Source organism: Erythrolamprus reginae, chromosome 2, assembly GCF_031021105.1.
Source record: "Erythrolamprus reginae isolate rEryReg1 chromosome 2, rEryReg1.hap1, whole genome shotgun sequence".
In the NCBI taxonomy this organism is placed as follows: Eukaryota; Metazoa; Chordata; class Lepidosauria; order Squamata; family Dipsadidae; genus Erythrolamprus; species Erythrolamprus reginae.
This window is the reverse complement of record NC_091951.1, coordinates 47595119-47611376: the sequence shown is the minus strand read 5'-3', so window position 1 is coordinate 47611376 and position 16258 is coordinate 47595119. Positions and strand designations below refer to the sequence as shown.

The window sequence follows — 16258 nt, the reverse complement described above, 5'->3', positions numbered from 1 at the left end:
AAGATTGTGCCTGCATTCTTACTATGTGCTGGATGAGACTAAAATAGGGCCTGGATCCTCTGCAGTTCAATTTGTCTTAGGAGGTGTAGGAAGTTAACCCCCACCCGTCTCCTAGAAAAAATGAAATATCCTAGGAAATATTAAAAAGGCAGATTATATTGAATATCACCGGAAACATGATTTTAGGAAACAAAACAAAAAAAGACCCACTCTTAGTAGCCCCCACCTTTGTCAATGTGCCCATCAAGGAATGGCCCAGCTCACCTTTGTTAAAAGATGGACTAATCTATTCTACATAACAAACCAACTCCTGACAGAGCCATATGAGGAATTGCCCAAAGAGCTTTCATTCTACCATCACCCAGCAAAGGGCCAGCCAAACCCACACTCACAAACACAGCCTACATTGTTGCCCTTGTATGGCACCATGGGAATCTGACAGCCAATCAGTGCATTTCTGGCACAGGAAGCAGGAGGCCCTCAGGGCGGGGCCTCATAGAACATAAAACAAAGAACTTTCCAGAATTTCTTCCCCCCCCCCTCTGGATCTAACATCTGGAAACATGTGATCCACCTTTTGTAGACAGGAATTCATGCCATGTGCTCCTGTCCACCATTAAACCTCCTTTCCAAGTAACCTCCATGAATCCAGTTTCTTTTTCCCCCACTTGGAACTTAATCCACAAGAATATTAAGGAGAGAAGCAATTTAGAACTAAGGAGAAAATTCCTGGCAATTAGAACAATTGATCAGTGGAACAGCTTTCCTCCAGAGGTTGTGAATGCTCCAACACTGGAAGTTTTGAAGAAGAGATTGGAGAACCATTTGTCTGAAGTGGTGGAGTGTCTCCTGCCCAAGCAGCAGGTTGGACCAGAAGACCTCCAAGGTTCCTTCCAGCACTTTTCTTGTTATTATTATTATTATTTAATATTATTTCCAACAAAGGGTAAAGGAACCAGGAAATAATCCCAATCTACGTTCCTTTAACCCTTGTGTTTCACACAAACTCACCACTTGCAGTTACTCTTTGGGCTTAAGGAAATCTTTTTGTGAACCTGCCTGTTTATAATACAGTAGTCCCTCACCTATCGTGGGTGTTACATTCCAGACCCGGCCGTGATAGGTGAAATCCGCGATGGGGAATTTATCGACTGATAGTACTTTAGGGGGGACGCTCCCTGCTCCCTTTCTCCTCCTCCCCACCAGCTCCGGATGCCTGGAGGCGAGCAACGGCCAGCTAACCTTTCCCCCACACTACTACTTACTCTGCGCCTGAGGAAAAGAAGGGGAGGGGGGCAAAAGAATCGCTGCCCCCGAACATTCCCGACCCACTGCTGTTCTTTGCAGCAGTTCGGCCAAACGTTGTCTTTTTTGCCTTGCCCCGGCTGGAAAGTCCCTGGTGAGCTGCCCCGGCTGGTTATTTTTTTTTCTCTCTCTCTTTTCTTTTCTTTTATTTTCCCCTCCACCTGCCCAGCACTTCCTATCCCGCTCTCGAGCCCAGTCTGGAAATCCCCGCCGCATCGCGTTGCTATCTTTGCTCGCGCTCGCTCGTTAGCGCGCTGCCGGGAGCTCTTTCTACAACCCCAAGAACACCGCCGCCACCGCCAACCACTAAGGGCACCTCCAAAGACTGCCTTCTTGTCACTGGCGAGGCGGCTTAAACGAGGGGACGGGCCTCCGAGAGAGCTCAGTCCCCGCCCTACTCATCATTCGCCCAGCTGCGGGCTGGTTGGCTTGTCCTGCCCTTCCAAACTTCTAAGCGCCGTATCTGTGCCAACGCTGACTTCAAAACCCGCGATGAAGTGAAGCCGTGGTAGGAGAAGCGCGATATAGTGAGGGACTACTGTAATGTAATTTGACTCTTAACAAGGAAGTCCTGAATAAAGGGAGATATTGGAACACTGCTATCCTGTCTCCCCTAGTCCTTCTTTTCATCAAAATAGACATACCCAGTTTAAAACAGTTCTTCACCTGTTTTATCCTCCAGTTTAATCCCCTTTGTTGCTCTTTAATGCACTCCTTTTTAGGGTGTATATATTTTTCTGGGTTTTTAAAAATCACGCCCTTCTTTGAGGAGAAAGAAATAGAAAAACAACTGTTCTCAAATGCATTTATTCAGTGTATTTCATCATAAATTTTGATGAGGGTCAAGTCCATAGTTTGCAACACATACAGAGAAACTAACTGCTCTGTGCCAATGGCTCAGAAATATACTTCCCTCCAGGAGTAGGATTACTACTCAACTGTTAAATGCACCATTTTCTAATTCTTTATTTGGTTTTCGGTCTCAGATACGTAAACTGGAAGCGATTTATACAGCATTTCATAGAGACAAAGTTCTCTTCAACAAAGAGTTTGTTCTCAGGCGAGATGAATGCTCCAGTGAATGAAAAGGCATTTGGAGACCCTCAAGATTCATTCAACCTATTTGCAATTGTGTAATAGGACAGAGGAAGAATGGCAAGACATTTGGCATATGAGAGAACAGGAAAAAGCCCTTCTGGTGCTCAGTCTGGGAGCCAGGGGGAGATCTGGGAAAGATCTGGGCAGAAGATCTTGGAGGAGGAAACCATTGTTTCACAAGTTCATGCCTGGAATTTCAGGAGCCTCCAATATCAAGAGGATGAGGGTCCCCGAGGACTTTGCAGCCGACTCCATTCCTTTTGTAATCGATGGTTGAGACCAGAAAAGCACACAAAAACGCAGATGCTGGACCTGGTAGTTCTGGAGCAGTTCCTGGCGCTTCTGCCCCTGCAGATGGAGAGCTGGGTGCGGGAGTGTGGAGCAGAGACCACCTCCCAGGCGGTGGCCCTGGTGGAAGGCTTCCTCCTGAGCCAGGCGGAGGAGGAGAAGGAGGAGCAGGTTGAGTTGCAGGTGAGATAATTTCATCTCGGGAGCCTCGAAGGAGTTTAGATTTAATAAACAATATTTTTGAAGTTTATGCTCCCCTGTCCAATTGTCTTTCCTTTATCTCATATATCATATATATTTTCTTCCTTTCATATATCTTCTCCTCTATTTTTACATATTATCTTTATATATATTACTTCGTGCCTATTCTCTTCCATATGTATTGTGTATTGGACAAATGAATAAATAAATAAAAAAAATTACCAATTCTCTGACATTCATAACATTTCACTAATTCTTATAGGATGTTGTTCCATTATCCAATTCTAGAAGAAAGATTTGGGAAACTTGTCTTTCTTCTTTTCCAAACTAACTGATGGACATTGGGTGCTTTCAGTTGGTGTTGAAAGAACAGAACAAGAATCCATGTCATGGTTTATGTGGTCCTTTCATTCTTCTTCTTTTCTCTGGCTTATATTCTAAGCCCTTCACTGTGGAGAACAGAGATCCTGAGGGAAGGAGGCATCAATCCGATGCCCCTAGGGAACTGTTTTTCTTGAGGCCTACTGAACATGACAAAAATCAAGGTACATGCACAGGTAATACAAGATTCCCTCATTCCCCATGGAGATCTCAGCTGGCTCATCTTCTCTATGTCTTTGCTATTATAGCACCTCTCCTCCTATTTTGTTAATTTTGCATTTTATAATTCTGTGTCCCTCACAGGGGAGAATGGAGGGAAGCTGATTCTTCCTTATGGTGAAGATGAAATTATGGTTCAACCGCCAACTCAAGTAAGAGAAGGGAAATTATTTATTAGATTTGTTTTCTTCCTGGTTCTGTTTCTTTGTTTCCCGTTCAGCCAATGGCTGAGACTATTTGAAGCTTCCTTGCTATATGACGAGTTTTGTGTCTCTGGGTATTGATGGCACTTTACCAAATCCATCCAGAAGAAAATGCATCTTTTACTGAATGGCAACAAAAGATCTCATAAAAGCTGCCTAAAATATTTTTTCAGTCAAATCCTTTTTCTTCTGTCCATTTTCTCATCTCAATTCTGGAATCCTACTAAGCATAGACCTTAGTGCACAATTTTCCTAAAGAAAAGGGCAGATCTTGCCGTCCCTCCCAGACCTATTCTGTACTCTTTTTTCCAGGGGGGTCTTGTGCCCTTTGAGGATGTGGCTCTTTATTTCTCTGAGGAGGAGTGGTCTCAGCTGGATCCTCACCAAAAAGCTCTGCATTGGGAAGTCATGCTGGAAAATTACAGAAACACGGCTTCTTTAGGTAAGATTTTCTATTCTCCAGGCAGGATTCAGGAAGACATGATGTGGTTTGGTGCCATTGGCTGTTTCCTATTTGAATTTCTCCAAATAAAGGTCATCTCTTGAGAGGGAGAAGGAAAAGATATGCTGTTTTCTTGCTCCTAGTATGGAAGGAGATCAATGGATTTCTGCTTAGAGGAATCCTGTGTCATTTGTCAACTGTTGAATTTTTCTATTTTGATTTAAACCTGTCAGTGATAAAGTAATTCCTTGGTTTCAGGTAATGCTAAACTCTGTTACCGAGATTTCATATTATTTCGCCTAGGTGTTCCAAATATGAAGGATTGCAATTCAATTAATTATTTTGGCTTAATAGACTTTGCTTCCATTTCATTTGTATGTTGAGTCTTGGAATTAGGGCATTTTTGTTTCAAAGTTAATTCTCAGAGGGCTCTTCCGGAATTGGCCCACGTCCAATAGATCTTAGGTTTTCTACAAATGCTTTATGGGATGTTTCTCCTTTTTTCTTAACATTGCTAACATTTTTATTCCTCTTTTCCTTTAAAGGTTATAGTGGGCAAGGGTATAAAGAGTCGAATGAAACATTCCAAAAGTACAGACTTGGGTACGGAACAGAGAAGCCTGAAAATCAAATGGAACAAAAAAGGCAGAAGAAAAACCGAACAAATAATTGGAATAAGGAAACCTCATCTTCAGTTGATGCTCAGTTGCAAAGCTTTCTTGAACAACCAGGAAAAATAGAGAAAAAATATATTAGGAAAGGTGCAGGACTATTCAAAGATATATTAGATGTAAATGAATATCATACAACTGAACCCAAACCAGAAGACTATACATACAAAGACAGTGGAACAAATTACAGTGGGACATTCACTCATTCTAGAGAAAGAGTGATATCTGAGAAAGGGAGGCACGTAGGAGAGAAGCCATATAAATGCATGGAGTGTGGAAAGGGCTTCAGAATAAGCAGTAAACTTACATCCCATCTAAGGATCCACACAGGGGAGAAGCCATACAAATGCACGGAGTGTGGAAATGGCTTCAGAACAAGCAATGATCTTACATGCCATCAAAGGATCCACACAGGGGAGAAGCCATATAAATGCACAGAGTGTGGAAAGGACTTTAGTAAAAATAGTAATCTTACCCGCCATCACAAGATCCACACAGGGGAGAAGCCATAAAAATGGATGGAGTGTGGAAGGAGATTCAGGCAAAATACTCATCTTATTTCACATCAAAGGATCCACACAGGGGAGAAGCCATATAAATATAGGGAGTGTTGAAAGGGCTTTAGCCAACAGACTAGTCGTAATTCCCATCAAAGGTCCCACACGGGAGAAGCCATATACATGGAGTATGGAAAGGGTTTTAGTTCCAACAGTTATCTTACTTCTCATAGAAGGATCCACACAGGGGAGTGTTGTGGTTGGCTCATGGCCAGCTCCTCTGATAACAGATTTTGGCCCTGATGAGCTGTGTCCGTCGGAGCATCGGAGACCTGTGTGGCTCTCGGAGGGTTCAGATGGTGAGGGGAACGAGAGATGGAAGTGAAAGTGCTGGAGAGGTAGAGGTGGAGGCCCCTGCAGTGTCTGTGGAACCCCCAGTTAGAGCCTCATCTGGGTCAGATGAGGAGGGGGTGGTTAATGGCCCTATTCTCCATGTCTGAGTGTGCAGGATTATGGCACAACATGAGCAGCTGCGCAGATGCAGAAGATCTTAATCACAGCTGGTAGTAATTGGGGAATCCTGGAGCAGGCGTAAAAGGGGAGTCTTTGTGGGAGAACCTTTTGCAGGAGTTTTCATTTGTGGTTTAAAAGACAATGAAACAGATCTGGGTTCCCCTCTCTAAACCAACATGTTGCATCCATGGAAAACAGCCCAGTTTTTGGACACCTTTGTTCTGAAAGATTGTAGCTATTGAACAATAGAGTGAATTCCTTTGCTGCAGCTCAGTCTGGAGGCATTCTTTACAAACCTTGTGCTGTTTGGGACATTCGTTATTGGCTTGGCAGATAATCCTGAACTTTTGGTCATAAAGCTGCTCCGAGTCTTCGGAGACGGGCGGCATACATAATTAATTAATAATAAAAAGACATTCTTCAGCCTATTTGTAAAGCAATATATTTTGTGTTTCGGAAACATCCAGACAGTCTCTGTGTGTGTTTTTGTCTTTATCTGCAGCTCAACCAGTGTCAGGCAGAACAGGGAGTAGCCATATGACAGCAGAGAGTATGGCAAGACGTTTACTTAGAGGAATCAACTGGTTGGTAATAAAAGGATCTACACAGAGAGAAACCCATACAAATCGTTGGTGTGCAGAAAGGAGTTCAGACAGACTAGTAGTCTTACTTCCCATAGGAACATCCATGAAAGGATGAAGTCATGTAAGTGCATGGACTGTGGGGTGATGACTCTGATGCTGCTTATTTAAAAAAATGTCAGAAAAGGACATTTTAAACATTTTGTAATGAAGTGGAAAGAAACAACTGAGTGGCAGGAAACTCCCGAAAAGAAAATCCATGGATTTAATAAATCTAGAATTAACATAGATTTTTAACCAGATGTATCTCTTTATGAGGAATTACCTTATTCCTGCTCCTGTCACTCTCTCCCCACAGTCCATGCAAATAGAGAATATTTAGAATTTCCCCTTTTTTCTTTTCTCAAATTTCTGTTTTTCTCTCGCTTTAATCTCCCTTTTTCTTTCTCTCGGGCTGCACGATTGGGGTGGGGACTGATGGAGCCCTCGGGCCGATCAAGGCTGCCCCACGGGCTTTCTCGAGCATCTGGATACACAGAGCACTGACACACGCCTCCTTTTCCTCAGCTGCCGCCACGCGCCCTATATCACTTGCCCAGCGGTAGGCGTTTCTCGCGGGGGTCCCTCCCGGCAGCGCTCTCATTTCGGAGAATATTCTCTATTTTCAATCAATTAAAAATCATTAATATCGTTAATCTCCCCAACAATTGTAAATTCAATTCCATTTATGCATTAATCCAAATCAGTATCACCTACTACATACAGTATCGATAATAAAACAGAAAACTCGGGGCGGCTCACAACAATAATAAACAATGTACAAATCCAATATTTAAAAAAACAATTTAAAAACCCTGATAATAAAATAATCACACAACCCAATCAAACCATACATAACCCAAGTAGTTCGGGGAGGTGTCAATTTCCCCATGCCTGGCGGCAAAGGTGAGTTTTCAACAACTTAACAAAGGCGAGGAGGGTGGGGGCAGTTCTGACCTCTGGGGGAAGTTGGTTCCAGAGGGCCGGGGCTGCCACAGAGAAGGCTCTTCCCCTGGGCCCTGCCAGACGACATTGCTTAGTCGACGGGACCCAGAGAAGGCCAACTCTGTGAGACCTAATCCCCCGCTGGGATTCATGTGGCAGAAGACGGTCCCGGAGGTATTCTGGTCCGGTGCCATGAAGGGCTTTATAGGTCATAACCAAAACTTTGAATTGTGACTGGAAACTGATCAGCAGCCAGTGCAGACCATGGAGTGTTGATGAGATATGGGCATATCTGGGAAAGCCCATGATTGCTCTTGCGGCCACATTGTGCACGATCTGAAGTTTCCGAACACTTTTCAAAGGTAGCCCCATTTGAGCAATAATAACCGTCTTACTCAGGAGATAGAAACATTGGCCTCCATTGGGGTCAGAACAGAAGTCAAGGATTATCTGTCTGACCAGTGCACTCTTTTAGGAGCAGATCAGCAGATCAGGAGTCCATTTTGAAGCTCCACAGAAAATATCTAGGGGGGAAGGCAGGTTGTTCTCGACTTACAATGGTCCATTTACTGACCATTCAAAGTTAAAATGGTCTTGAAAAAGGTGACCTATGGACCATTTTCACACTCAGGACCTTTGCGGCAGCCCAATGATTGCAGGATCAAAACTTTACTGCTGTTTCATATTTATGACCGTTGCTGTGTGTCCTGAGGTCACGTGACTCCCTTTTATTTCTAATCGATCCACGCCCAAGCATGAAAATGTGCTGCTCAGACATTATACTTTTCCACCCAAAATTAGAGGGAACATTGCTACAGACCCCCAGAAATTATTGAATAATTGTTAGATCATTACAAAAATGTTTATTAGATGATATTTTGATTATATCCTGCCTTATGCCTTATATCCCCCCGTCTGCTTTGGTGAAAGCAGACGCTTTCTTAATTCTTAATTCTATTGGGATGGTTCTTTTGTATTTTGGCCAGTATCCCTTTCCTTGCAGCACTTCAATAAAATGAAACAAAACTTGCAACTCGTGTCTGGTGTTCTCCATTGGCCTCAGCACCAGGCTCAAACCCCAGTTGTGGACAACACCATTGTCCTCTTTTTTGGGATGCAGTATCAAGATTAGTTTGAGCGTCTTGAGTGAAAAGACAGAATTCCATTTCTTGTCTGCTCCTTGGCCCCTCCCCCCCCTCTATGCAGAGATACAACTTTCTCCAGACCCTCTTAAATATGAGGATTGTGGATAGGTCTAACATAATTAAAAGCACTTGGATTGAGAAGGCTTCCTGATCAGGGTGGACACGACAAACACCTGGTCCCCATCAATAATGTACCTTTCTTCCTTCTTTGCATTAGTACCTGCAATCTACGTACAATCCATTTGGAGGTCCCTCTGCAAAGAGAAGGCAACATCATTACTTCACTAACTAACTTCACTACTAATGTGGGTAGCCTCCTTGCACATACCCTCTTATCTTTCTTGGTGACCTCAATCTACCTCTTATTAATTAATTTATTGATTGATTGATTTTGTCCATTACACAATGGGGGTTTTAGTGGGTATACACATAGTAAAATACATGATGAAGGTTATAGAGGATATACTCATAGTAAAATATATCTAAGAAAGAATAGAAGAGAAGATATAGGAATAAAACATATCAATGAAAGACTAGAAGAAGAGATATAGGAATAGAAGAAAGGTATAGGAGATATAGGAGAGCAATAGGACAAGGTACGGAAGGCACTCTAGGGCACTTATGCACGCCCCTAATTGCACCCTAAACAACTGTACCTATCCATACAACCCTATACAATACCCTTACTAATTTGGGGCTAGATCAATTAGTATCTAACACTAGACTCAACAACTGCCTCGATCTCATCTTCTGTAATAGTTTAAAATTACTGACTACAAACAATAGAAGCCTTTTCCAACAGTGACTACAGCATGATTGATTTTTGTCTCAGTATACAACCTTACAAAAGTCACCATAATGATGGGATCACCCCATTGCAAAGAGGTCTGTAATGGGCGTGTATAAGGATACCAGAGTGCCTAGCGTCCCTGTTCTGATGTTCCCTTTTATTTATATTTATTACATGCATTCAAATCATGTGTATTCTCATTTTTCTTATCCAATAAATAAAATAAAATCCATGTTTTTCACTGGAGGGCCACAGGTGTATTCCAGAGGAGGGTGAGAAGGGAGTGACATTCTTAATCTTGCCTATCTAGGACTCTGCACTCTCTGGTTAACCCTTTGAGTTTTGCAGGAGGTACAACTGGAGGAAAGTCTTGAAGGGAAGGGAAGAGATCCAGCAGTGGTCCTGGGTGACTGGTGGATGTTTTCCCATTCAGGGGGAGGCAGGAGGTTCTCACGCTGAAGAAGTAAGAGATATTTATTGATGTAATGTATGTATGTATGTATTTATGTATGTATTTATGTATGTATTTATCTATTATTAAGTACACTAGAGTGCCTTCCGTCCCCTGTCCTATTGCTCTCCTATATCTCCTATACCTTTCTTCTATTCCTATATCTCTTCTGCTATTCTTTCATTGATATGTTCTATTACTATATCTTCTTTTCTATTCTTTCATAGATATATTTTACTATGAGTATCTCCTCTATAACCTTCATCATGTATTTTACTATGTGTTTATATATATATATACCTACTAAAACCCTCATTGTGTATTGGACAAAATAAATAAATAAAATAAAATAAAAATATTTGGATTTATATGCCGCCCCTCCCTGAAGACTCGCGGTGGATTACAACATAATATATATGCCCTCATCCAGGTTCAGTCTTCTGTGTCCCGAGAGTGGGAGAGCCCAGATCCCATGTGCCCCTGCCTCCCTTTCTATGCTCCTAACAAGTGGGGGGGGGGGGGGAGAGAAGCAGACTGCCAGAAAAGCCGTTTTGCCTTCAATTGTGTTGTCCGCAGAAAGAAATCCAGATCCCCAGGAAGAAGGAGGGTATTATGGGGGAGGCAGTCACACCCCACTTCCTGGGAAAAGCTCGGTAGGGGCAGAGGGCGAATTTACATGGCAAATTACAAGCAGGAAAGAAGAAGAGTTTTTACAAAGAAGGAGATGCAGAAGATTGTGCCTGTATTCTTACTATGTGCTGGATGAGACTAAAATAGGGCCTGGATCCTCTGCAGTTCAATTTGTCTTAGCAGGTGTAGGAAGTTAACCCCCACCCGTCTCCTAGAAAAAATGAAATATCCTAGGAAATATTAAAAAGGCAGATTATATTGAATATCACCAGAAACATGATTTTAGGCACACACAAAAAGACTCACTCTTAGTAGCCCCCACCTTTGTCAATGTGCCCATCAAGGAATGGCCCAGCTCACCTTTGTTAAAAGATGGACTAATCTATTCTACATAACAAACCTCCTCCTGACAGAGCCATATTAGGAATTGCCCAAAGAGCTTTCATTCTACCATCACCCAGCAAAGGGCCAGCCAAACCCAAACTCAAAAACACAGCCCACATTGTTGCCTTTGCATGGCACCATGGGAATCCGACAGCCAATCAGTGCATTTCTGCACAGAAGCAGGAGGGGCTCAGGACAGGGCCTCATAGAACATAAAACAAAGAACTTTCCAGAATTTCTCCACACAAACACACACCTAACATCTGGAAACATGTGATCCACCTTCTCTGGACAGAAGCTCATGCCATGTGTTCCTGTCCACCATTAAAACTCCTTTCCAAGCAACCTCCATGAATCCAGTTTCTTTTTCCCCACTTGGAACTTAATCCATAAGAATATTAAGGAGAGAAGCAATTTAGAACTAAGGAGAAAATTCCTGGCAATTAGAACAATTGATCAGTGGAACAGCTTTCCTCCAGAGGTTGTGAACGCTCCAACACTGGAAGTTTTGAAGAAGAGATTGGAGAACCATTTGTCTGAAGTGGTGGAGTGTCTCCTGCCCAAGCAGGAGGTTGGACCAGAAGACCTCCAAGATTCCTTCCACCTGTTTTGTTGTTATTATTATTTATTATTATTTCCAAAAAGGGTAAAGGAACCAGGAAATAATCCCAATGTACATTCCTTTAACCCTTGTGCTTCACACAAACTCACCACTTGCAGTTACTGTTTGGGCTTCAGGCAATCTTTTTGTGAATCTGCCTGCTTATAATAATGTAATTTGACTCTTAAAAAGTAAGCCCTGAATAAAAGGAAATGGAACATCCTAAGCAAGACTCACTTTGTTGGCTTTCATTTTATGTGAACTTTCATGGTTTCTTAATGTGTTCTGGGATTGGCATGTTGTGTGAACCCTGATAGCAAGTATAGGTGCAGTAGTATAATTCCTCTGGACTTGAACCGTGACTCAGAGCCACGGGAGCAAGCACACATCACCGTTCCACCTTAGCAACCCACCTCTGCATAAGAGCCAGGAGGAAGCAAGGGCGAAAGTAGAATCTCTAGTCTGCTTTGGGGGGGAAACAGGAGTGAAGGAGAAAAGCCGCCCCGAGTCTGAGACGGGAAGCGCGGCCCATAAATCTAATAAATAAATAAATAAATAAATAAATATTATTTAATCATTAATTAATAATCTAATTAATAAAAGGACTGCTCCCATTGGCCCCTCATTTTACAGCTTCCCTACAAATAGGGAGCTCTCATCCTCCGTTGTTCCGACTTCTGCCTCACTTGTGCTGTTGCTGAATATACAGTTCCTTGTTCCTGATATGCCTCTCTGTGTTTTTCTTCAAGCTAGCCGACTCCAGGCTATCTAACCGTTATCCAATCTCTTCTTTAAAACTTCCAGTGTTGGAGCATTCACAACCTCCGGAGGCAAGGTGTTCCACTTGTTAATTGTTCTCCCCTTGTCCTTCTTTTCATCAGCATAGACATACCCAGTTTAAAAAAGTTCTTCACCTGTTTTATCCTCCAGTTTAATCCCCTTTGTTGCTCTTTAATGCACTCCTTTTTAGGGTGTATATATTTTTCTTGGTTTTTAAAAATCACACCCTTCTTTGAGGGAGAGAGAAATAGAAAAACAACTGTTCTCAAATTCATTTATTCAGTGTTTTTCATCATAAATTTTAATGAGGGTCAAGTCCATAGTTTGCAACACATACATAGAAACTAACTGCTCAGTGCCACTGTAATCCTCCAATAGCTCGGAAATATACTTCCTTCCAGGAGTAGGATTATTATTCAACTGTTAAATGCACCATTTTCTAATTCTTTATTTGGTTTTCGGTCTCAGATACCTAAACTGGAAGCGATTTCTACAGCATTTCATAGAGACAAAGTTCTCTTCAACAAAGAGTTTGTTCTCAGGCTAGATGAATGCTCCAGTGAATGAAAAAGCATTTGGAGAGTCTCAAGATTCCTTCAACCTATTTGCAATTGTGTAATAGGACAGAGAAAGGATGGAAAGCCATTTGGCATATGAGAGAACAGGAAAAAGCCCTTCTGGTTCTAAGTCTGGGAGCCAGGGGGAGATCTGGGGAAGATCTGGGCAGAAGATCTTGGAGGAGGAAACCATCGTTTCACAAGTTCATGCCTGGAAATTCAGGAGCCTCCAATATCAAGAGGATGAGGGTCCCCGAGGACTTTGCAGCCGACTCCATTCCTTCTGTAGTCGATGGTTGAGACCAGAAAAGCACACAAAAGTGCAGATGCTGGACCTGGTTGTTCTGGAGCAGTTCCTGGCGCTTCTGCCCCTGCAGATGGAGAGCTGGGTGCGGGAGTGTGGAGCAGAGACCACCTCCCAGGCGGTGGCCCTGGTGGAAGGCTTCCTCCTGAGCCAGGCAGAGGAGGAGAAGGAGGAGCAGGTTGAGTGGCAGGTGAGATAATTTCATCTCAGGAGCCTCGAAGGAGTTTAGATGTAATCAACAATATTTTTGAAGTTTATGCTCCCCTGTCCAATTGTCTTTCCTTTATCTCATATATCATGTATATTTTCTTCCTTTCATATATCTTCTCCTCTATTTTTACATATTATCTTTATATATATATTACTTCATGTCTATTCTCTTCCATATGTATTGTGTATTGGACAAATGAATAAATAAATAAAAAATTACCAGTTCTCTGAAATTCATAACATTTCACTAATTCTTGAAGGACGTTGTTCCATTATCCAATCCTAGAAGAAAGATTTGGGAAACTTTTCTTTCTTCTTTTCCAACCTAACTGATGGACATTGGGTGCTTTCAGTTGGTGTTGAAAGAACAGAACAAGAATCCATGTCATGGTTTATGTGGTCCTTTCATTCTTCTTCTTTTCTCTGGCTTATATTCCAAGCCCTTCACTGTGGAGAACAGAGGTCCTGAGGGAAGGAGGCATCAATCCGATGCCCCTAGGGAACTGTTTTTCTTGAGGCCTACTGAGCATGACAAAAATCAAGGTACATGCACAGGTAATACAAGATTCTCTCATTCCCCATGGAGATCTCAGCTGGCTCATCTTCTCTATGTCTTTGCTATTATAGCACCTCTCCTCCTATTTTGTTAATTTTAATTTTATAATTCTGTGTCCCTCACAGGGGAGAATGGAGGGAAGCTGATTCTTCCTTATGGTGAAGATGAAATTATGGATCAACCTCCAACTCAAGTAAGAGAAGGGAAATAATTTATTAGATTTGTTTTCTCCCTGGTTCTGTTTCTTTGTTTCCCGTTCAGCCAATGGCTGAGACTATTTGAAGCTTCCTTGCTATATGACGAGTTTTGTGTCTCTGGGTATTGATGGCACTTTACCAAATCAATCCAGAAGAAAATGCATCTTTTACTGAATGGCAACAAAAGATCTCATAAAAGCTGCCTAAAATATTTTTTCAGTCAAATCCTTTTTCTTCTGTCCATTTTCTCATCTCAATCCTGGAATCCTACTAAGCATAGACCTTAGTGCACAATTTTCCTAAAGAAAAGGGTAGATCTTGCCGTCCCTCCCAGACCTATTCTGTACTCTTTTTTCCAGGGGGGTCTTGTGCCCTTTGAGGATGTGGCTCTTTATTTCTCTGAGGACGAGTGGTCTCAGCTGGATCCTCACCAAAAAGATCTGCATTGGGAAGTCATGCTGGAGAATTACAGAAACACGGCTTCTTTAGGTAAGATTTTCTATTCTCCAGGCAGAGTTCAGGAAGACATGATGTGGTTTGATGCCATTGGCTGTTTCTTATTTGAATTTCTCCAAATAAAGGTCATCTCGTGAGAGGGAGAAGGAAAAGATATGCTGTTTTGTTGCTCCTAGTATGGAAGGAGATCAATGGATTTCTGCTTAGAGGAATCCTGTGCCATTTGTCAACTGTTGAGTTTTTCTATTTTGATTTAAACCTATCAGTGATAAAGTAATTCCTTTGTGTCAGGTAATGCTAAACTCTGTTACCAAGATTTCATATTATTTGGCCCAGGTGTTCCAAATATGAAGGATTGCAATTCAATTAATTATTTTGGCTTAATAGACTTTGCTTCCATTTCATTTCTATCTTGAATCTTGGAATTAGGGCATTTTTGTTTCAAAGTTAATTCTCAGAGGGCTCTTCCGGAATTGGCCCACCTCCAATAAATGTTAGGTTTTCTACAAATGCTTTATTGGATGTTTCTCCTTTTTTCTTAACCTTTGTAACATTTTTATTCCAATTTTCCTTTAAAGGTTATAGTGGGCAAGGGTATAAAGAGTCGAATGAACCATTCCAAAAGTACAGACTGGGGAACGGAACAGAGAAGCTTGAAAATCAAATGGAACAACAAAGGCAGAAGAAAAACCCAACAAATAATTGGAATAAGGAAACCTCATCTTCAGTTGATGCTCAGTTGCAAAGCTTTCTTGACCAACCAGGAAAAATAGAGAAAAAATATATTAGGAAAGGCGCAGGACTATTCAAAGACATATTAGATGTAAATGAATATTATCCAACTGAACCCAAACCAGAAGACTATATATGCAAAGACAGTGGAAAAAATTACAGTGGGACATTCACTCATTCTAGAGAAAGAGTGATATCTGAGAAAGGGATGCACGTAGGAGAGAAGCCATATAAATGCATGGAGTGTGGAAAGGGCTTCAGAATAAGCAGTAAACTTACATCCCATCTAAGGATCCACACAGGGGAGAAGCCATTCAAATGCACGGAGTGTGGAAAGGGCTTCAGCCAACATAGTAATCTTATTTCACATCTAAGGATCCACACAGGGGAGAAGCCATACAAATGCACGGAGTGTGGAAATGGCTTCAGAACAAGCAATGATCTTACACGCCATCAAAGGATCCACAAAGGGGAGAAACCATATAAATGCCTAGAGTGTGGAAAGGGCTTCCGTCTCCTCAGTCATCTTAAACCCCATCAAAGGATCCACACAGGGGAGAAGCCATATAAATACACAGAGTGTGGAAAGGACTTTAGTAAAAATAGTCATCTTACCCGCCATCACAAGATCCACACAGGAGAGAAGCCATAAAAATGGATGGAGTGTGGAAGGAGATTCAGGCAAAATACTCATCTTATTTCACATCAAAGGATCCACACAAGGGAGAAGCCATATAAATATAGGGAGTGTTGAAAGGGCTTTAGCCAACAGACTAGTCGTAATTCCCATCAAAGGTCCCACACAGGGGAGAAGCCATATACATGGAGTATGGAAAGGGTTTTAGTTCCAACAGTTATCTTACTTCTCATAGAAGGATCCACACAGGGGAGTGTTGCGGTTGGCTCATGTCTAGCTCCTCTGATAACAGATTTTGACCCCAATGAGCCGTGTCCGTCGGAGCATCGGAGACCTGTGTGGCTCTCGGAGGGTTCAGATGGTGAGGGGAAGGAGAGATGGATGGTAAAAGTGCTGGAGAGGTAGAGGTGGAGGCCCCTGCAGTGTCTGTGGAACCCCCAGTTAG

General features: G+C 42.2%; 1 protein-coding gene and 1 pseudogene across 1 annotated transcript in view; both read left to right on the top strand.

Moving 5' to 3' along the window:
• LOC139160333 (zinc finger protein 208-like) overlaps positions 1-16258 on the top strand; it is a 123425-nt pseudogene that overhangs the window by 42104 nt on the left and 65063 nt on the right.
• The window catches only part of LOC139163233 (zinc finger protein 202-like), a 102607-nt gene that overhangs the window by 24858 nt on the left and 61491 nt on the right, over positions 1-16258 (top strand). The window lies entirely within an intron of this gene.